Raw genomic sequence first — 22,646 nt, 5'->3', positions numbered from 1 at the left:
CATCAGAAAAATGACATACTTGTTATTTTCTTAGTTGTGTAAACTTATGTAAGAGGTCAAAGGGAGAGTTGCAGAGAGGATAAGAGTAGAGAAAAATGGTGGTAGAGATAATAAAAATATTTTTAAAATGAAATACATTAAGGTTGGTGTAAGGATCAAAATAATAATAAATCAGGAAGGGGAGTTTTTTACATTAGATTACCACTAATCTAAATAGATATGAGTGACTCATGCCTATAATCCCAGCACTTTGGGAGGCTGAGGCTGAGTCTGGCAAATCACTTGGGCTCAGGAATTAGAGAACAGCTTGGGCAACATAGTGGAACCCCATCTCTACTGAAAATACAAAAATTAGCAGGGTGTGGTGGCTCACACCTGTAATCTCAGCTGCTTGGAAGGCTGAAGCTGGAGAATTGCATGAACCTGGGAGGCAGAGATTGGAGTTAGATCATGCTACTGCACTCTACCGTGGGTGACAGAGCCTGGAGACTTTGTCTCCAGGTAGATAGGTAGGTAGGGAGGGTAGGTAGGTAGGTACGTAAGTAGATAGATAGGATTACAAAGTACTTAGCATCCACTTCCTGTATTGCTTTTTAAATTTGTGAGAGTGTAATTGATAAGAATCAATGTAGATAATGTGATTTGGGATTTATAGTTACCATATAAACAGAAGTTAATGCAACATATCACGGGTTACTTCTTATGTTGAAGTTAGAAAGATTAAGCAGGATATACATGTTTTACACCAGAAAATCTGAGTTAACAGATTCTGCCTCCGTGCTGGATCATTTCAAATTCCTTGAAAGTGCAGCTGCAGATTTCAGTGATGAAGATGAAGATGATGACGTTGATGGAAGAGAGAAAAGCGTCATTGATACTTCAGCAGTGAGTTAGATAACTCATACGATATGAATATTTTTAGGGACTATAATGCATACTATATAATGCATAAAAGAATCCATGTTCTTTAATCTTAACCCCCAGCTTTTTCTTTTTCATGAATTTGGAGACATTTATGAGAGTTTATAATATTGATTTCAAGTTGAGAATATTTTTAATATAGTAGCTTTCTCTTGAAATTCCTCACTGTTTGACTTTTTGTTCATTCATTGAACAGGACAAGTTTTCTATGGGGCAGATGAATATAGTAAATATTGTGTGTTATAACAATGCAGGGTTATTGGTTGTTACAAGAGAATAGAATTGACAGACACATCATGGTGCCTGATGGCAACTAGCATCAGCTCTAATATATGCAGTTTTTGTCTCTCTTGTCAGGATTGTTTTGGTAGGCAAACTTTCAGAACTCTTCCATTAGATTTCTTCAAAATTGTTTAGGGTTCTTCTCAAGTTTTGTTCATATGTTTATAAGCTTATTGACTTTCCCATGGCAGTTTCTTGGAATGAGAGATGTCTCAAAGTAGCCACTTCTTTCTCTTCCCTACTCCATTTTCTTCTCTTCTTCCCTCTTCCCCCTTTTCCTCTCTCTCTGCTTTTCTCCCCTCTTCCCCTTCTCCCTTCTCTCTCCTTCCTTCTTCCTCCTACTCCTTTTCCTTTTTTAAGTAAGATATGAGGGCATGTTTTGCTTTGTCTAGGAAAATGTTTGCATTTTCTCTTTCACATTAATTTATGAATAGAGAGGAGGAAAGTAAAGTAATATAAAGCAGATTGGACCTAAAAGACTTGGGTTTAAGCTCCAGTTCTGCCACTATTTGTGTTTCTTAATGCTTCAGGCTTAGTTTTTTCATTCGTAAAATGAGGATTGTTATAAATAGCCATCTTAACCATGAAGGATTTTGTAAGGAACAAAGAGACACTATGTGCAAAAATGATCTGTTTAACTATAAAGTGCTTTCTAAGTGTAAACTCTGTGTGTTTTATGCCTTCTACTTCTTGGGCTCCATCAGAGACTCAAATTATTACTGCCAGATTATTGTTTTCCATCACCACTATTCAGTAGTACTCTCCTGCTAAAGCTCTGCCATGGAAATTATTTGAAATTCAAGTAGTAACTTCCAATTTTTCTTATCCAAACAAGTAGTAATAGCATGTGTCTTAATTTACCATAGTAAAAGGAAAAGCCTAAATTTCTATGACACTTTTTCTGTGTCCTGATCATCTGGAAATTGTGTAGTCCCTTGTGATTTCTATGGGATGCTGGCACTGAGACATTATTTTTCCATCAAAATACTTTATTCACAGCTCAGTATTAAATAATGCCTTGAATCATGATGCTATATGTTTCTGTTAGTGATATCAATTTAAATTATAAACTAATTATTAAAACTATTACATATGATCTTACTAGAAATTCCTAAACCATAGACTGTTGTCTTTTTAAGTAAACAACATAATAAATATACTGTCTTCTAATTAGTGCAGATCATAGCAGTTCTGTGCTGCGTGCAGTGGCTTGTGCCTGTAATCCCAGCTACTCAGGAGGCTGAAGTGGGAGGATCACTTGAGGCCAGGAGTTTGGGACCAGCCTAGGCAACATAGCAAGACCCCATAACTAAAAAAAAATTTTTTTTTAATTAGCCATGTGTGATGGCACACACCTGTAGTTCCAACTGCATGGGAGGCTGAGGAAGGAGGATCGCTTGAGCCCAGGAATTTGATGTTGCAGTGAGCCATGATCATGCCAATGCACTCAAAAATTTTTTTAGTTTTGGCTGGGCACGGTGGCTCACACCTGTAAACCCAGCACTTTGGGAGGCCGAGACGGATGGATCACTAGGTCAGGAGATCGAGACCATCCTGGCTAACACGGTGAAACCCCATCTATACTAAAAATCCAAAAAAAATTAGCTGGGCCTGGTGGCGAGTGCCTGTAGTCCCAGCTACTCGGGAGGCTGAGGCAGGAGAATGGCGTGAACCCAGGAGGCAGAGCTTGCAGTGAGCCAAGATCGCGCCACTGCACTCCAGCCTGAGTGACAGAGCGAGACTTTGTCTCAAAAAAAAAAAAAAAAAAAAAATTTTTTTTTTTTTAGTTTTTTTGGAAAAAATATTTCTAAGCAAATCACTGGTTTTAACAGTTTTGCTTATTTTTTACATTTTATTACATTAATTTTCACAGCTATACTCAAATAGCTATATGCCAAAAAGGACTTTAACAACCTAATTCTGTGTAGCAGTGAATAAGCATAACTTATTGCATTCTATAGGGAAAGCTGAAAGTTATCTTATTAAAATGTCAAGTAGAACAAGTTTTAAAAATGTTATTTTATTTCTTTTCTTTTCTTTTTTTTTTTTTTTTTTTGAGATGGAGTTTCACTCTTGTTGCCCAGGCTGGAGTGCAATGGTGCAATCTTGGCTGACTGCAACCTCCGCCTCCCGGATTCAAGCAATTCTCCTGTTTCAGCCTCCTGAGTAGCTGGGATTACAAGCATGCACCACCACACCCGGCTAATGTTGTATTTTTAGTAGAGACAGGGTTTCTCCATGTTGGTCAGGCTGATCTTGAACTCCTGACCTCAGGCGATCTACCTGCCTTGGCCTCCCAAAGTGCAGGGATTGCAGGTGTGAGTCACTGCACTTGGCCCTTATTTTTCTTTGCCATCATTATTATCAGTATTCTCGTCATTACCAGTTAAGTGTAATAACAACCCCGAGATTATACATGCATGTAAAAAGTGATCAGTTTCAAACTGTGTGAAGCCTAACTTCTGCAGCAGCATTTAGTATCCACATTCAGGAACTTTAGGAGGAAAAAGAATGGAACTAAGAGCTATTAACTATTTTTTTAGCCACAGTATAAAGAATCTCATGCCCGTTTGTGTCGTAGCCCTCCTAATGGCTTTTGAAGTGACATTTTATTCATTTTTCTAATCTACTTAGGCATCCTATGCAACCCATAACTTCTTTGGTTTTCTCTTAATTTCTTAAATTGATTTATAAGCTCATTGAAGGTAGAAGTGGAGTGGAACCTTCTATGTCAGGAAGAAAAGTAATACATGCTTATTATTACAAACTCTACCCCTTCCTACTCTAATCCTGTTCTCCAGTGGTAAACACAATTCATTTTTCTTCTACACCTAAACATTAAAAGCGGAGGACTTTTGGTTTATTTATTTAAAGTGGGATACTTAGTAAATAGTAATCTGCAATGACAGTAATAAATGTCATTTACCTTTATTCTTTGTAAGGTTATACTGAAGCGATGAGACTAGAAACAAGTTTTTCCCCCCAAGAGTTGCTTTTATTACTTAATACCATATTTAATGTTGAAAACACATTCATACTTGCAATTTGAGGTTCCACATGCTTCTTATGGATTTTGCCTGCTCTTTTTGTCAGGCAGTGAGAACAAGGACTCTGTAAGATGTTGGTGATGGTCCCTCTGAATTACAGCTGGCAACTCATCAGAGTCTAGAAAATGGAGGGAGTAAGCCTCTAGGGTAAAAGAAGGTAGATTAGACAATATATTTATATGGGGAACTCTGAGAATTGGGGTGTCCTGTTGGCATAACTCTTCAGATACACCTTTTTTTTTTTTTTTTTTTTGAGATGGAGTCTCACACTGTCGCCCAGGCTGGAGTGCAGTGGTGCGATCTCGGCTCACTGCAAGCTCCGCCTCCTGGGTTCACACCATTCTCCTGCCTCAGCCTCCCGAGTAGATGGGACTACAGGTGCCCACCACCACGCCTGGCTGATTTTTTTTTTTTTTTTTTGTATTTTTAGTAGAGACAGGGTTTTTACCATGTTAGGCAGGATGGTCTCCACCTCCTGACCTCGTGATCCGCCCATCTTGGCCTCCCAAAGTGCTGGGATTACAGGCGTGAGCCACCATGCCTGGCCCAGATACACCTTTCTACGTTAGTCTGGCTACCTAGGGAAAATTAGAATAGATTATTAGAATATGGTTTGTATTTATAAAAGCATACACATTCAGCACGGGTTTTCTGTTCCCAGTCTGCCACACTGATCTTGCTTTTTTTGTTTGTCTAATAGATTTGCTAGATGTTAGAGTGGGAGGTGCTGTAAGCATAGAAGTACTTCTTGATTTTAGGAATATATCCCAAATAGTTAAACAAATTATGTAGCATCATTAAATAATCCTTTGATTTCTCCTATCCAGTTGTGTTTTTGTTTGTTTGTTTGTTTTTTGTTTTTTTTGAGATGGAGTCTCGCTCTGTCGCCCAGGCTGGAGTGCAGTGGTTTGATCTCGGCTCACTGCAAGCTCCGCCTCCCAGGTTCATGCCATTCTGCCTCAGCGTCCCGAGTAGCTGGGACTACAGGTGCCTGCCACCACGTCTGGCTAATTTTTTGTATTTTTAGTAGAGACGGAGTTTCACCATGTTAGCCAGGATGGTCTCGATTTCCTGACCTCGTGATCCACCCACCTCGGCCTCCCAAAGTGCTGGGATTACAGGTGTGAGCCCCCGTGCCTGGCCCCTCCTATACACTTTTTATATGTACCAGGACAGTTAAGGCTAGATAGGATTTATCTATGATGCCACCTTTGTTCTGTTGGTAGTGGCTTCTTGGAGTGCTGTGCTGAGAAGGATTTCTGAGGCTGTATCTTGTCTTTGAAGAAGAATGCTGTGATTGATGAATGATACCAATTAACATCATGGGAACAGGGCCATACAAATCACGTGTTTGTCATCTCTTGGTGTCTACTTCTCAACTCTCTAGTCTATCCTATTGGTCTGTCTGTAAAACTTTTATAATTTTAAGCCACTCATAATAGCCCAGCGATAACATTTGATCATATCATGTTATTTCTGTTTTGCATGAAGAAGCTAAAGTGTAGAGAAACTGAGATATTGAAATTTTATTCAAAGAAAATGCAAACCTAACATCCTAATTTCTTTAGGCCCATGTTGGTAAAGGTGACTGAGACGGAGACAGTTCATAAAGAGCTTAGGCATGTAGATCACAAAATTTGTCTCTGCATGTATTCAGCTTAAGTTTTAGCCCTTCAATTGGATTTGTGATTCCAGAGTTATTTCTAAATATAGAAAAATGAACCATAACAGTCTTTATCAATTTATTGTTAAATCTAAGTTAGATACACTCTGAAAGACCAACATTTTAGGGAAAAAGTTAAATACATGGAGAGCTACTAGAGGAAACTGATGCAAGGTTAAGACAGTAGAAATAATTATGGGAACCTTGTAAATCATCTATCTGTGGTTTCAGTACATGTCTTATATTTCAGTATGTGGTTCTGTTAGTTTACTTAAAACAAACAAGCCATAATACCATTGAGCAAAGTTTAAATTACTGCTTTAAAATTTATAATGTACATCTTTTTAAAACTATGTGATTTTCACTGAGTTAGGTAGTACAGTTATTTAACACAACAAAGGTACACTTTCTGAAGAAAATAATTGAATTTTCTTACTCAGTGGTAAAGGGAAACTATCTCCTTTATTTAATTTAGCATGTTTTTTCATTAGATTGTTAGGAAAAAAGCATTGCCTGACAGTGGTGAAGATCAAGATACAAAAGAAGCTCTAAAGGAGTTTGACTTCTTGGTTACATCAGAGGAAGGAGACAATGAATCTAGAAGTGCAGGCGATGGAACAGACTGGGGTAAGGAAGCATACTGGATCCAACCAGAGATGTTAAGTAAATAAAAGAAATTAATATTTTACCAGGAGGGCAACATCTTAACTATAATGTTGACATAGTGAGCATTCTGTGAACTTATTACTACTAGCACCCTTTATCCAGGGTGAATGTGCATGTATGTTTAAGGAACATTGTATAACTACCTCATTTAAAAAGAAAAAAAAACAGCAATACAGTATGAAAAGAATTTGAATTACTATATAGAATATTCTCTGTTTTCTGTTTAGACAGTAGAACTTGCAAATCTAGATTTTTGTGGAAATTGATTATGAGACTTTAGTTAGAGGATTTTTGGAGTTCTCATTGCTGAGAGCTTACCTGCAAAAAAGAAGTATGAGTTAAAAAATTGTAGTCAGTCATTCATCGTAGTTTAAGATTTGACAGTTCGTAAAGCCATAGAATTTTTCTTCTCAAAATGTTCTAAAAAATCAAATATTTTAAACATCTAATAAGAGTTAAAACAAGTATTTTGGGGAAACTCTGTCTCAAAAAGAAAAAAAAAAGGTCGTTTAATTTTTCCTGTAAAAATGTTGTGCATAAATCGTTAAAAGTACTCTTAGGGTTTTTTTTTTTGCTATTGAAAGCAGTGCCATATTGAAATTACATTTTTAATTGTCTGTAACATATATAAAGAAATTTTACTTAGAGTTGTATATTGACTTTTTATACAGGCATTAAGGCTTCTAGCCAGGACTGAGTTGCAGCAGCAGGATCCGCTATGTTTATGCTTTATTACTGACACCTGAAAGTTTTCATTGTTTTTCTTTCTAGCTCAGCAGTATATTTACTTTTTTTTTTTTTTCATACCAAGTCTCACTCTGTCACCCCGGCTGGAGTGCAATGGCTTTTTGATACCGAGTCTCACTCTGTCACCCAGGCTAGAGTGCAATGGCTTTTTGATGCCGAGTCTCACTCTGTCACCCAGGCTGGAGTGCAGTGGTGTGATCCTGGCTCACTGCAACTTCCACCTCCCGGGTTCAAGAAATTCTCATGCCTCAGCCTCCTGAGTAGCTGGGACTACAGGTGTGCGCCACCAGGCCCGGCTAATTTTTGTATTTTTAGTAGTGACAGGGTTTCACCATGTTAGCCAGGCTGGTCTCGAATTCCTGACATCAGGTGATCTGCCCGCCTCGGCCTTCCAAGGTGCTGGGATTACAAGCCTGAGCCACTGCTCCCAGCCTTGTATTTACTTCTTTAAAGTTAGGTTTTATATTATGTTCTTCCCAGAAGAGGATAGGGATCTGCTGGTTTGGGTCCAGCCTTTCATGATGTTTGAACTTGAATTCTCCATATGAATTTTAAAATCATTTCTTCATGTTGTGTGAATAACTGAAGATTAGATTTTAGTTTCATATATATGTAAATAATTTGCAGCTAATTGTTATCTTTTCAATATTGAGTGTTCTCAATAAAAAAGATATATGTCCCAAATTATACAGATTACCCTATTTATAAATAGTACTTTTTTGTTTTTTGTTTTTTTCTTTTTCAACTTTCAGTTTGGGGAGTACATTTGCAGGTTTGTTACTTGGGTATATTGCGTGATGATGCAGTTCAGGGTTTAATGATACTGTCACCCAGGTACTGAGCATAGTACCCTTACTTATCAGTTGGTTTTTCAGCCCTTACTGCCCTCCCTGCCTCCTGCCTCAAGTAGTCCCTGGTGTCTTTGTTGCCGTCTTTATGTCCATAAGTACCTACTATTTAGCTCCCAGTTATAAGTGAGAATGTGTAGTATTTGGTTTTCTGTTTCTATGTTAATTTACTTAGGATAAATACAGATTCTAATATACCTTCAAGAACTAGAACACAGACTATAAGACTGGAACACAGGTATTAATTCTGTCTAAATGTTACTTAGTGTGTTTTGCTTAAAATGAAGAACTTTTTTTACATTTTTAGTTATACACATTAGAAATACTACTTAAATCCCTATTTTTTTGGTATATTTCTTCTCTGAAGGAAAAATAAAAGAGTTCTAAAGCCAAAATGAAAAAAAGTAAGATACCTTTTCCTTCTCTCATTCATTGAAAAATTTTGTTGAGCTTTTTTCTCCTTCATGATTGCTTGGTCATTATATGTAGTGACTGATAAGAAAACTCTCCTAGATAAGTTCAAGGAAAAGGTTTCCTAATGTTTTTAACAAACAAAAATAGATTTTTTGTAACCTTTTTTTCCATCTGAAACATTTTACAGTAAAACTGATTTGTGCTTACCTCAAGGAAATGTTCTTCCTCTGTAAATATTGAACAATTCCAGTAGCACAAGGTCTAGAAGAGATATTATGTTATGTTGCTAATTTTTCTGCCTTGCATTCAAAGTAGACTTCAACCCCCCCTTACTTATCAGAAACCATTACAACAAGGGCATTTGTTGAATTTTTTTTTTTTTTTTGACAGAGTCTTCAACCCCCACTTACTTATCAGAAACCATTATAATAAGGGCATTTGTTGAATCTTTTTTTTTTTTTTTTGACAGAGTCTCATTCTGTCGCCCAGGCTAGAGTGCAGTGGTGCAATCTTGGCCCACTGCAATCTCCGCCTTCTGGATTCAAGTAGTTCCCCTGCCTCACCGTCCAGAGTAGCTGGGATTACAGGCGCCTGCCACCACACCCGGCTATTGTTTGTATTTTAGTAGAGACAGGTTTTCACCAAGTTGGTCACGCTGGTCTCAAACTCCTGACCTCAAATGATCTGCCTGCCTTGGCCTCCCAAAGCTCTGGGATTACAGGTATGAGCCACCAGGCCCGGCCCATTTATTGAATCTTTTAATGACTATTCTTGTTGAGGTGTTAAGTAAGTTACTTAAGTAAGGCTGTCTGTCTATCCCTGATGTGAAATTCGAAATCTGAAATGCTCCAAATTCTGAAACTTTTTGAGCACTGACATGATATTTAAAGAAAATATGCATTGGAGCATTTTGGATTTGGGATTTTTGGATTGGGGGGTGCTGAGCCAGTATAATACAAATATTCCAAAATCCAAAATAATTTGAAATCTGAAATACTTCTAGTCCCAAGCATTTTGGGTAAGGCATAGTCACCTGTAGTGTATTATTTTGCTTTTATGTTGGAGCTTCCTATGACAGGAAGAAACTGATTATACTTCTACATCCAGCTGACTTATTCTTGCCCTCAGTATTCAGTTGAAAATTACTTTCTAGAATGATTGGTAGGTTCATTTGCCCAAGAATCATTAAAAAATAGTTTTCTGGGCCGGGCACAGTGGCTCACACCTGTAATCCCAGCACTTTGGGAGGCCGAGGCGGGTGGATCACCTGAGGTCAGGAGTTCGAGACTAGCCTGGCCAACCTGGTGAAACCCCATCTCTACTAAAAATATGAAAATTAGCTGGGCATTGGGGCGGGTGCCTGAAATCCCAGCTACTCAGGAGGCTGAGGCAGGAGAATCACTTGAACCTGGGAGGCAGAGGTTGCAGTGAGCCGAGATTGCACCTTTGCACTCCAGCCTGGGCAACAGTGCGAGACTCTGTCTCAAAAAAAAAAAAAGTTTTCTGGTGCAGTGATAATATTGACAATAGTAACTTTATAACCATAGCACACAATAAATTTTTCATATGCCTTTACTTTTGCTTAAACCATGTAAATTTGCCATTACCTTCAGGGACTGTGTCATGGTACCAATGGCACTTCTTTTCCTTTTTTTGTAGTAAATAAAAGATACTTATTTAGTCATTGAAGAATACAATGGCTACCTAGTGACTGGCTTTTCTTTCAAGAAAACAAGTCTGGAAACCAAGGGGAAGTTAAAGTGAAACAGGCCTTTATTCTGCCTTATTCCCTACTGAGCTTGTGTATCAAGTTACTCATGTTTTAGGCAAGTCCACCAACATAGCTGCATCTGCTGTGCCACACTGAGGTCTTTCTTTGAGGAATCACACATCTGCATAGATATAGTTGGTCATTTTAATTGTGAATCATATTGCAAGGGTACTGGAGATTGGTTTTTCTCTGAGGACAGCTGCACTGTTCCTTGTGTAACTTCCTTTACTTTAACGTATGAGTCATAGCTCAGTGTATTATATGATACATGTGTGTACATTTTACTTAGCCTGTTATATGAGTCACATGCGTGACTGTTCTCACAACTGAGTTGTCTCCTTCTTTAGTAGTGTGCTGGGTAGTTCTGTCAGTGAGCATGAGTAAATGGAGTCTTGCAGTTTCCTGGAGGTTTCTTTACCAGTAGTTTGACCTGTATGTTTTAGGATTTTATAATTCAGATTCAAAGGGTTCACTTTTAACAAATTAACAAAACCAGATTGCAAATCTTGTCTAATTGAGTGAAACCATTTTAAGGGTTCTCTCCATCTCTCTTCTACTCTACTCCTCCTCCGCCCCCCCACCCCCACCAAAAAAAAGAGGAATATGCTTAGGTTGAGAATCTGGTTAGATTCTGGCAAGCAACAAGATTTTACCATACATCTTCCATGATTGCTATTGTTTTTATGAGTCTAGTAAGATTATAAGGCTACATTTTAACTTCAAAAACCTGAAGACATTCTGGGGACCCAAAAGCCATCTAGTTTAATTTATTATTAAGACCTGATTGATGAAAATTAACATTTTTAATTGCTATGTCTTTCTGGGAAAATAAAGAATGTTTCTCCTATTGATAGATAATAGTTAAGTATATAAAAATGTTGTTTAAAATGATTTTAATAGTATTATATTCAGAGGCCCAGGAAACAGTTTTCAAAACTGGATTGGAACTCAAATTGTTAAAAACAGATTTCTGTTTATTATGATTCACTTTGGTTTACTCGGATCATTCATTCAACAAATATTGATCAAGTGATTTCTATTTGCTGGGTTTTCTGGGTGAAGATCCTTATTCTTCTGGTGCTTACATTCAACTAAGAGGATATAGTATGTCAGAAGGTGATAAATGCTATGGAAAGTAGAAAAAGTACAGAGTAAGGGAGATAGAGAGGCCTGGGGTCAGTGTAGGGTAGAGAAGGCAGGTTACAATTCAAAATAGAGTGGTTAGCTGGGTGCAGTGGCTCATGCCTGTAATCCCAGCACTTTGGGAGGCTGAGGTGGGAAGATTGCTTGAGCCCAGGAGTTTGAGACCAGCCTGGGCCACATAGTGAGACCTCATCTCCACAAAATTTTTTTTTAAAATTAGCCGGGCATGGTGGTACACACCTGTTGTCCCAGCTACTTGCGGGGCAGAGGTGGGAGGATTGCTTGAGCCCAGGAGGTCAAGGCTGCAGTGAGTTGAGATTGTGACAGTGCACCCCAGCTGGTTTGATAGAATGAGATTCTGCCTCAAAAATAAATGGATGAATAAATACACACACATACACACACACACACACATATAAAAATTAAAAACCCATAAAATATAGTGGCCATGATAAGCCCCATTGAGAAGGTAACAACTGAGTAAAAGACATGATGAGGGAATTGGCCATCTGGGGAAGAAGTGTTCAGGAAGAAGAAAGCCAGCACAAATGCCCTAAGGTAGCAGCATCCCTGGCATGCCTGAGAAATTTAAGGGAGCCAGAGTGGCTAGAGCAGAGTGATTCTAGGGAGAATGTAGTAAGAAATGACCAGATCATGTTGGGCCATGTAGACCAGTGGTGAGATGGGGAGCCATGGGAGGGATTTGAGCAAGAAGGGTGACATGATCTTTTATTTTAAACCATCTCTGGCTGCTACATTGATAATAGACTACAGAGGGAAACCAGTGTTGATAATAGACTTGGGGAAGGGGGAACAATTATTGCAGTAATCCTAGCAAGAGATCATAGTGGTCAGAGTAGTAGTAGATGTGCTGAGAAGCCAGATTCTGAATATTTGTGAAGGTAGAGAAAATAGTTTTCCCTCATATATTTAATGTGGAGTGGGAAAGAATGGGTTTTGCTCTGAGCAAGTGCACGTATGGAATTGTCATCAAATCAGGTGGGGAACCCTTTGGATGGAACAGATTGGATGGGGAGAGAGGTTGGGTGTTTGGTTTTGTTATGTTTGCTTGGAAGTATCTGTTAGACTTCCTAATGGAAATGTAGAATGAACAGTTGGATATATCAGTCTTGGGTTCAAGCTAGCATTCGGAGTTAACATATACATAGCATTATATAGTATTTACATTGTTTTATAGTAAATATAAATACATAACATAGTCTTTAAATTTTCTTCTCTTGAAATAGTGACAATTAATTATTGATTTTCTTTACTACTAGAAGCTCAGTTTCCTGTTTTAAGAATTTATAAACTAACATCATTTAAGTTGTAAATTTTAAATGAAGGTTGATTGATAAGTTTTAACAAATGCTATGTATTAAGCCTGTAAAATAAAAATTATCAGTTATTAATGAACACATGGCAAAAATATAAAATTCTTTAAAAGATCACTGGAGTTTATTTTGTGCAATCCCTAAATAATAATTTTCTCTCATCACATAAATTAATACAAAGTGTCTTTCTGTGTTAGTCCTAGTGGAATTCTGAAAACGAGAACGAGAAGTTCTGTTTGTTTTTTTTTTTTTTTTTGAGACAGAGTTTTGCTCTTGTTGCCCAGGCAGGAGTGCAATGGCACAATCTCGGCTCATTGCAACCTCCGCCTCCCGGGTTCAGGCGAGACTCCTGCCTCAGCCTCCCAAGTAGCTGGGGATTACAGGCATGAGGTACCATGCCCAGCTAATTTTGTATTTTTTTTAACTAGAAATGGGGTTTCACCATGTCGGTCAGGCTGGTCTCGAACTCCTGACCTCATGTGATCGACCCGCCTCGGCCTCCTAAAGTGCTGGAATTACAGGCGTGAGCCACCCCACCTGGCCAAGAAGTTCTTGATTGTAAAGTGTTTGGGCTTAATTTATTAAAAATCACTAAAATCTTCCGTGTGTGTGTGTGTGTGTGTGTGTGTGTGTGTGTGTCTTTCAAGAGAAACTGATTCTAGGAAATTTCACTGATCATTTCTTCTTAGTGATTATATTTTTTTGTGTGACATATATATAAAATGAATAAACTGACTTTTTCTAAGTTAGTGATACTATAAAGAAAATGGTTGTTATGTCATTCAGACATATTGACTCAGAGTGTTCAATATTTTATTGAAAAAGGCTGTTTCATTTGTTTCATTCTGTTTAGAAAAGGAAGACCAGTGTCTCACGCCTGAAGCCTGGAATGTGGACCAGGGAGTAATTACCAATCTCAAGGAACAATACAAAAAGGAGAGAAAGGGGAAAGAGGGGGTGAAGAGTAAGTGGAAAACGTTGTACCTGTAAATCATAAATCTTGTCTCTTTACATCCCCCAGTTTTTTTTTCAATGTTTTCCTAAAACTGCTTACTCTTTTTCATTTCTGCTCCTGACCTCTTTCCTTTTCACCTGCTCTCAGCGGTTGAAATTAAATGATTAGCTGTTTAATTATGAACTTAAAAGAAAATAACCCACATGTACTTATGGAATCACGTATACTATATCCCAATAATAAATCCAGACCCTCATGAGTGTTGGGCTATGTATTCAAACACAGTGATAATTTGGTTTTTAAAAGTATCTGTGCTTAATTATAACAATGTTTTTCTTTTTCAGTGACAATTTATAACTCATTTAGTGTGACTCTCTGGCAATCCACCAAAATTATTGCTTATAATTTTAGACATTGGTGACAGAAAGAAAGTTAATTTCTACCCCTGAATATTCTATGTGTTCATAACATGCAATTCATTTGCTTATACCACTATATGCTATACAGGGCACAGAGTCAAATATATAAGTTCTAAAAATACTTATTTTCTATTTAAACATTTTTGGCCAATTTTATTTATAACATTATTACCAATAACCTTTTTTCCTTTTTAATATGTGCCACATCAAAAACAAAATTCAAAAGGAAATTTCTAGCCCTGTGAATCATATATGTTTAACTATTTCATTATGCAAATTGTTTAGCAGTGGATCTAGTTAAGAATGTAAAATGGAAATACAAAATCTTGCAAACCATTCCTGAAAACAGTCTTTAATCATCATCTTAGGGGAACAAGTCTAAATTACCTTCTTGTGTTTCTACCCTCATTGACAATATCAGCCTCCCTTTTATGGTAATAGGAATTTGATTATTTGAGATATTAAGGTAGTATAAAGTGAGATTAAAATCTAACTTAGCGAGAAATGTATTTTAAAGTTGCATAAGACTGGAAAGATATGCTTTTTCTTTTTCTCTCTCTGTAGTGATGCTAAAGCTAATTAAAGACCAGTCACATTCCTGTTAGGACATTCTTTTAAACTTTATTACTTAAAAGCATTTAAAGCTTTATTTCAAATATTTTAGAATTTACAAGCGTTTAGCTTGATTTGATAAAAAGTCAGTGTCTATTGCTGTTAAACCATTACATAATGAGAGATGATGTTGTTTAATGCTATCTCAATATAGATTAAATCAGAATGAGAAAGATTAATATTAAAACATAAGCACATTTCATACCTTTTAGCCAAATATACTTACTGATAGACAATTTAATCTTAACAAGCATAGGGAGATGATTTGTCATGGCTTTTGAGAGTCATGACAAAAAACCAGTTAAACTGAAATTTTGAGGAAAATTTGAATGTCATATGTGAGAAATAATTTCCAGATTAACTTAATGTTGATATATTTCTTTAGGTGATTATGCTACAAAAATGAATGTCTTGAAATATAAAAGATCTTTTAGTTGGAAAGGTAACCAGGACTTATGCACAATCCATCTACCTTTCCTTTGATTATTCAGTTCTTGTCAAATATCAAGGCATTGCTGTAGTTGGAATTTAGCACTTAATTGAAACTGCACCATCTGACTGGAACAATATTCCTACTAATAGAAGCAATTGGATTTCTTAAATCGGGGGATTACAGTGTGTTCAGACATCTAGCACATGGTTTTTTTAGTATGGTGAAGAAAAATGACACTGTAAGGGAGAAATTTTAACATCTTTCATTGAAGACAGAAGGACTGCACATTTCAGCACATTTTGTTTAATGTCTTCAGTTCATGTTATCTTGATAAAATAGCAGTCTAGGAACAAGTAAAGACTTAGGATAAAAATAGAACTGAAGCCATGCTTTGAATTGATATATAAAGCATTGACTTATAAACCACCATAAAGTTTTTTTTTTTAATTGAACTAGTACTCATTAGAAAAGTTTGAGTCTTTTCAATGTGGTCTGGTAGAGATATTTCCAGTCAAATCATGTACTCCAATCATACCATCTTGAAATATATTTCTAGGCATTAGTTAAAATTGCTTAAAAATAGTTGTATTCTTTGCTGGTATAGGAACAAACCATAACAGACTTTGGGTAAGATTTTCCCATTCTTAATTAAACTTGTAACAGGAAAAACTACTGAAGATCTGTTTCAGCCTCTATCCTATATAAAACAGTCAAAACAGGGATGTGGGAGAATGAAGAGTCAAAGTTTAGGTAAGTAATCGGTAGGGCATGAGACTTCACTTCGAGTGCCATAGCTTCAGGATGTAAGGCAATTAATGCACCTTAATTTAAACAAACAGGGATGTTATTGTTTAATTCAGTGCACAGTAGGCTCACAATCTGTATCTGGCTGCATTTAGAGCAATATTCAGTGGTTAAAGAATGTTATTTTTCATGGTCTAACTGGACACGAGCATTCTTTTTTATGTAAATAGTGATATCCCATTTGCTTAATTTAAAAAGTATAATTCTTTTCAAGAAATAAACTTTTACAGTAATTTGAAAACTTGAAAATAATTCTTATTAATCTAGTAGAATATTTTTAAAGGTAAATATTGACGGATGGAAAATAAGGCTTATGATAGCATTTTGATGCAGTTGGATAATTCTCTTTTCTCTTTATTGTCTCCTCCCAACCCCCCCCTTTTTTGGCTAGGGCCCAATAGGTCAAAACTACAAGATATGCTTGCTAATTTGAGAGATGTTGATGAAATTCCTTCATTGCAGCCATCTGTGGGTTCACCTTCCAGACCCAATAGCTCCAGGCTTCCTGAACATGAAATTAATAGGGCAGATGAAGGTAAGTATTTAAGATACTCTGGAGCACAAAATACACTTGGATGTATATCTTTAAATTCATTCATTAGAAAGGCCTCTCCTATCAGAGAGAACTTTATTCTGCAGATGTTAGATCTGCATCGTTTTCCCCAAATACAAGCTTTCTTACATTCAAGGGATTTTGATTCCAACTTCAATCTTCAAGACTTGAGAAGGTGCATACACTAAACCAACTCTAAATTCTGGTTTAAAATATCCGCAGGCTCCACTGATGCCCATGGCCCTATATATACCATTCCAACATTGGGAAAATTAACAGTCTATAAATTGGTAGTATATGTTTACTTTGAAACTCATTTAAGCAATTTATTAATGATAATTGAAAAAGGGGATAAAGTCACCTAAAAGTCTAGTCACATTATTCTGCTATTTTAACTTGTTTCCTTTCAGTCTTGGTTCACATGTATATACTTTTTTTTGTTGTTTTTTGAGATGGAGTCTCGCCCAGGCTGGAGCGCAGTGGCACCACCTTGGCTCACTACAACCTCCACCTCCCATGTTCAAGTGATTCTCTTGCCTTAGCCTCCTGAGTAGCTGGGATTACAGGCACCTGCCACCAAGCCTAGCTAATTTTTTTGTATTTTTAATAGAGACGGGGTTTTGCCATGTTGGCCAGGCTGGCCTCGAATTCCTGACCTCAAGTGATCTGCCCACCTTGGGCTCCCAAAGTGCTGGGATTACAGGCATGAGCCACCATGGCTGGCCTCACATGTATATACTTTTTATACAGGTATAGAATATATCTATATAAAAATATGCATTATTCTACATCATGTATAATAATTGTTCTTAAAATCATATAAATGATTTTCATAATGATAATTTTAAGATTGTATATTATATTGTAGACTTGATATGAAACTTTTCCTTTTGAATATTTAGGTTATTTTTAGTCTTTTGTAGTGTAATCTTATGGTATAGAAATACAGTTCTTTCTTTTAGACACAAGGTCTGATTTATCTATTTATAAATGTGTACAATGCTTGCATGTGGAAATTGATTTTAAAGTACATATTTAAGCTGAGCCTGGTGGTTCCTTGGGAGGCTGAGGTGGGAGGATCACTTGAGCCCAGGAGGTTTGTTTTTTGTTTTTGGAGACAGGCTGTCACTCTGTCACTCAGGTTAGAGTGCAGTGGCGTAATCACAGCTCACCACAGCCTTGACCTCTCAGGCTCAGGTGATACTTCCACCTCAGCCTCCTGAGTAGCTAGGACTACAGGCACATGCCACCATGCCCAGATAATTTTTTGTATGCCTTTTCTAGAGACATCGTTTTGCCATGTTGTTCAGGCTGATGTCAAACTCCTGGGCTCAAGTGATCCAACTGCATCGGCTTCCCAAAGTGCTGGGATTACAGGCATGAGCCACTGCGCCCAGCCCCAGTTCAGGAGTTTGAGACTGTAGTGTGTGATGATTGAGTCAGTGCATAGCTACTGCACTCCAGCCTGGGTGACATAGTGAGACCCCGTCTCTTAAAACAATCAAATATTTATATTAGCTGAAAATTCAGCATGACATAAAAGTAATTATGATTAATGTATATTTTAAAATACTTATTTAAAAAAATCAACCCTGAATTTAAATACTATATTTGCACTGTCTCTTCAAATTATTATTTATCGATCAACACAGCCTGAGAAAAAGCCACAGCATAATCATATGGTTTTTTCTTGTATTTTTTAATAAATTACATTTGAGAGAGACATAAACTGATTTGATTTAGATGTATATAGATTTTCATGATTGGAATACTTTTTCAGTGAAATTTTTGACCAGTACATGGTTAATCATTTGTTATAGTCAATTATAGCATACTTGGAATTTATTACCCATACAAAGAATCAACACAGCACACTCTAGATGTAAAATTTATTTGATGTCTTTTGAATTACAGATGTGAGGTCATGGTCCTCAGTAGGTATGCTGATCACTAGGAGATGCATTCTGTTGACATTATAGGGATGAGGCTTCTAATCAGTTGCATTTATCCCAAGATCAGGTCTAGATAAGGAGAAAAGTTAGTTTTTATCTTATTCTCATAATTCAAAAAGTTTATCAGATTTCATCTCAGGCCATACATGAATTATGCAGAATTCTAATAATAGAGGCAGGATATATACTATTTACTAAATGACAGATGTACAAAAGCATTATATAAGCCACAGAAGATGTCCTTGGTAACCTAGTGAGGAACTTTAAAACTCAAGCATTGAATGTTTAACTTACTATCTGCAGCAGTGGTCCTAAACCTTCCTCCTCAGTGCAGGTTTTTTGGAAATAGAAAAAACATTTAAGAGATAGATTGTATATTTACTTGTCTATAACTGATACTTCTTGGTCTTCAGTCCACTTTCAGAGAGAATTTTAATATGCTGTGCGTGCTCTATAATTTTGTTACTTTATTTTTATTTTAATAATTCAGAAGGCAGGGCTGGGTGCAGTTTAGTTGCTCACGCCTGTAATCCCAGCACTTTGGGAGGCTGAGGTGGGCAGATCACTTGAGGCCAGAAATTCAAGACCAGCCTGGCCAACATGGCGAAACCCTGTCTCAAATAAAAATACAAAAATTAGCTGCACATGGTGGCGTGTGCCTGTAGTCCCAGCTACTTGGGAGGCTGAGGCAGGAGAATCACTTGAACCCAGGAGGCGGAGGTTGCAGTGAGCTGACATCACACCACTGCACTCCAGTCTGGGCGACAGAGTGAGATTCTGTCTTAAAAAAAAAAATCAGAAGGCAGTGTCACACTTAAAAGGCACAGGGTTTTGTTTTGTTTTGTTTTTTGGTAAAACCTGATTAGGGCTAGGAAGGTTTAGTTGCCAGATGGAAATGTGACCTATAGTCTTAAGTTCTAAGGCTCCTTAGGAACAATCAGGTAACAGTGATGCTTATTATTGCTCTCCCTCTTCAGTCCTGGAGTGTCCTGGCTGTCCACTGGTATGTAAGGAAGGCGTTGTTACCTTCTTTGTTTTCAGGTTTTACTTGGCCATTTGTAGAGCAGTAGTTAGAATTAGCTTACATAATGTATATGGTCTATCCTAGGAATCTTAGTCTTTTACACCTGAACAAAGTTATCTGGAAATGTTAGAAATGAGAACAAATCAAACAAAAAACACCTGGCTGAAGACCTACCGTCATAGTCTCACATGAGTCATTCAACTGATATTTTTGACCTGAAAATTGCTGTTCTAACTTAAACCACCATTCTTCATTAGAAAATGTTTAGAGTTGTTTGAACTTCTCGGATGATATATGGTATTTTGGGTAAAACCTATGTTTATTTTTGCTACTGTATTGTATGGTGGTTTGATAATGTCTTAATTTATGCTCTATTTTGTTCTGTTGAGGATTTTAAGAGTTTGTCACTACTGTTTTTAAAAGCAAGTAACTATTTTTAAAATTTTTTTAAGGACACGGTCTTGCTCTGTCGCCTAGGTTGGAGTGCAGTGGTGCAGTCATAGCTCACTGTAGCCTCAGACTCCTGGGCTCAAGAGATCCTCCTGCCTGAAGCCTTCCAGGGAGCTAGGACTACAGGCATGCACCACCGTGCTTGGTTAATTGTTAAAAAAAGTTTTGTAGAGGCCGGGCATGATGGCTCACGCCTGTAATTCCAACACTTTGGGAGGCCAAGGCGGGCAGATCGCTTGAGGTCAGGAGTTTGAGCCCAGCCTGGCCAACGTGGCAAAACCCCATCTCAACTAAAAATACAAAAATGTGCCAGGCATGGTGGCAGGTGCCTGTAATCTCAGCTACTTGGGAGGCTGAGACAGGAGAATCTGCTTGAACCTGGGAGGCATACGTTGCAGTGAGCTGAGATCACACCACTGCACTCCAGCCTGGGTGACAGAGTGAGACCCGTCTCAGATTTTTTTTTAAGAGATAGGGGTCTCGTCCTGTCATCCAGGCTGGTCTCAGACGCCTGGCCCCAAAGGGTCCTCTCACCTTGGTATCCCAAAACACTAAGATTACAGGCATGAGCCTCCGAGCCTGGCCAATTCTTTCATGCACCTGTAATCCCAGCTACACTGGAGGCTGAGGCAGGAGAATTTCTTGAACCCAGGAGGTGGAGGTTGCAGTGAACCAAGATGTCACCACTGCACTCCAGCCTGAGTGACAGAGCGAGACTCTGTCTCAGAAAAAAAAACATAAAAAGAAATAAAAAATATAATCTGAAGTAAACCTTTTTAGATGAACTATAATATACCTACAGAAGAGTGCTGATATCATAAGGGTACAGCTCAGTGAATTTCATCAAGATAGAATTATTAGCCTCCCATGTCACCTCCCCTTAGGTTAAGAAGTAGAACATTACCAGGGCCCTGGAAGTCCTGTTGTTGCTTCCTGTCTTTGATCACTACCCCTCTCCTGCCCAGCAGAGGTAATCCTGACTTGTAACACTACATATTGATTTTGTCACATAAATAGGCACATTTTAGAGTTTGACCCATTTTCATTTGAAATTTTCTATATTCTTCTAGGTTATAAAATTAATGAATTATATTTTGAATGAGACCAGCACTTGTTACATATATTTAGTAATTAATAGAAATTGTTTAGGTAATTAACATGAAATATCAAATGAGGAAAACTTACTTTCCTATAGTCATTATTTTTCTATATAGTGAAAAAGAAAATGGATTCTTAGATTTGTTTCATGTTTTACTTTTGTAATTACTTGATGCCTTTACCTGTGGTTAAGATAAGGAAAAAGCAATAAATTATTTAGGATTTTCTGCTCACTAAATTTTATTGTGTTTAAAAGCATTTAAAAACAATTAAGTGTATATGTGCACTCACAAGAAATTTGATGCAAGCAAGTGAGACTAAATGTTGGCTCCTTAGAAATTTTTTAATGTTTCCTTTGTCTTCCCTCTTCAGTGGAAGCATTGACATTTCCTCCTTCTGGAAAGTCATTCATCATGGGAGCAGATGAAGCCCTTGAAAGTGAACTGGGACTTGGAGAACTAGCAGGCCTTACAGTGGCCAATGAAGCAGACTCACTAACTTACAATGTAAGTAGTAGTTTTGTTTTTGATGTGTTTACTTGGTTTTTAAAAATAAAAACTTGGGCTGGGTGCGGTGGCTCACGCCTGTAATCCAGCACTTTGGGAGGCCGAGGCGGGTGGATCAGTTGAGGTCAGGAGTTCAAAACCAGCCTGGCCAACATGGAGAAACGCTGTCTCTACAGAAAATACCAAAAATTAGCCAGGCATGGCGGCAGGTGCCTATAATCCCAGCTACTTGGTAGGCTAAAGCAGGAGAATTGCTTGAGCCCGGGAGGCAGAGGTTGCAGTTAGCCACGATCACACCACTGCACTCCAGCCTGTGCAACAGAGTGAGACTCCATCTCAAAAAAGTAAAATAAAATTAAAAGTTGATTTTATAGAAAATGAAGGCAATGGTAAACTTCTTTACAAGTATAGAACTTGGTTCAGTTTTCATTGCAAACTTTGAAAGATACATAAAGAAAAACTAACATTTTTCCATAACCTAGAGATTAAAATTTTGGGCTTCACCTAAATCCATAATTTAGTATGATTCGTTTATTGGTTTTTGATAGGTGAAAGAATTCCTTTTTCCATTACCAAATTTGGATGTTGTTTTCTTTTTTAGGGCACCAGCAATTAGTTGTAATTCATGCCTACCTAAACAATATTTGCCTTGCTTCTTTAGTACACTAGTCAATAGCCTGTTGAGAAGAGATTTTAATTATTAGTAGGCATGGATGTATACAGTGTGCTTTCCAGATGTTAAGGCTGACCCGTCAGAGATTTGGACCAAAATTGAAATCTTTGTACCTTTGGGCATACATTTACTTAATTCCAAACATAATTGTTTTATAAATGTGTTTATAGGGCTGGGCGTGGTGGCTCATGCCTGTAATCCCAGCACCTTGTGTTAGTTTGCTAAGAATGATGGTTTCCAGCTTTATTCATGTTCCTGCAAAGGACATGAACTCATCCTTTTTTATGGCTGCATAGTATTCCATGGTGTATATGTGCCACATTTTCTTTAT

The 22,646-nt window shown here is 37.5% G+C and overlaps 1 pseudogene; it reads left to right on the top strand.

Moving 5' to 3' along the window:
• Positions 1-22,646, top strand: part of LOC100601371 — a 481,171-nt pseudogene that overhangs the window by 457,911 nt on the left and 614 nt on the right.

Source organism: Nomascus leucogenys, chromosome 22a, assembly GCF_006542625.1.
Source record: "Nomascus leucogenys isolate Asia chromosome 22a, Asia_NLE_v1, whole genome shotgun sequence".
NCBI lineage: Eukaryota > Metazoa > Chordata > Mammalia > Primates > Hylobatidae > Nomascus > Nomascus leucogenys.
This window is presented reverse-complemented; position numbering and strand designations above follow the sequence as displayed.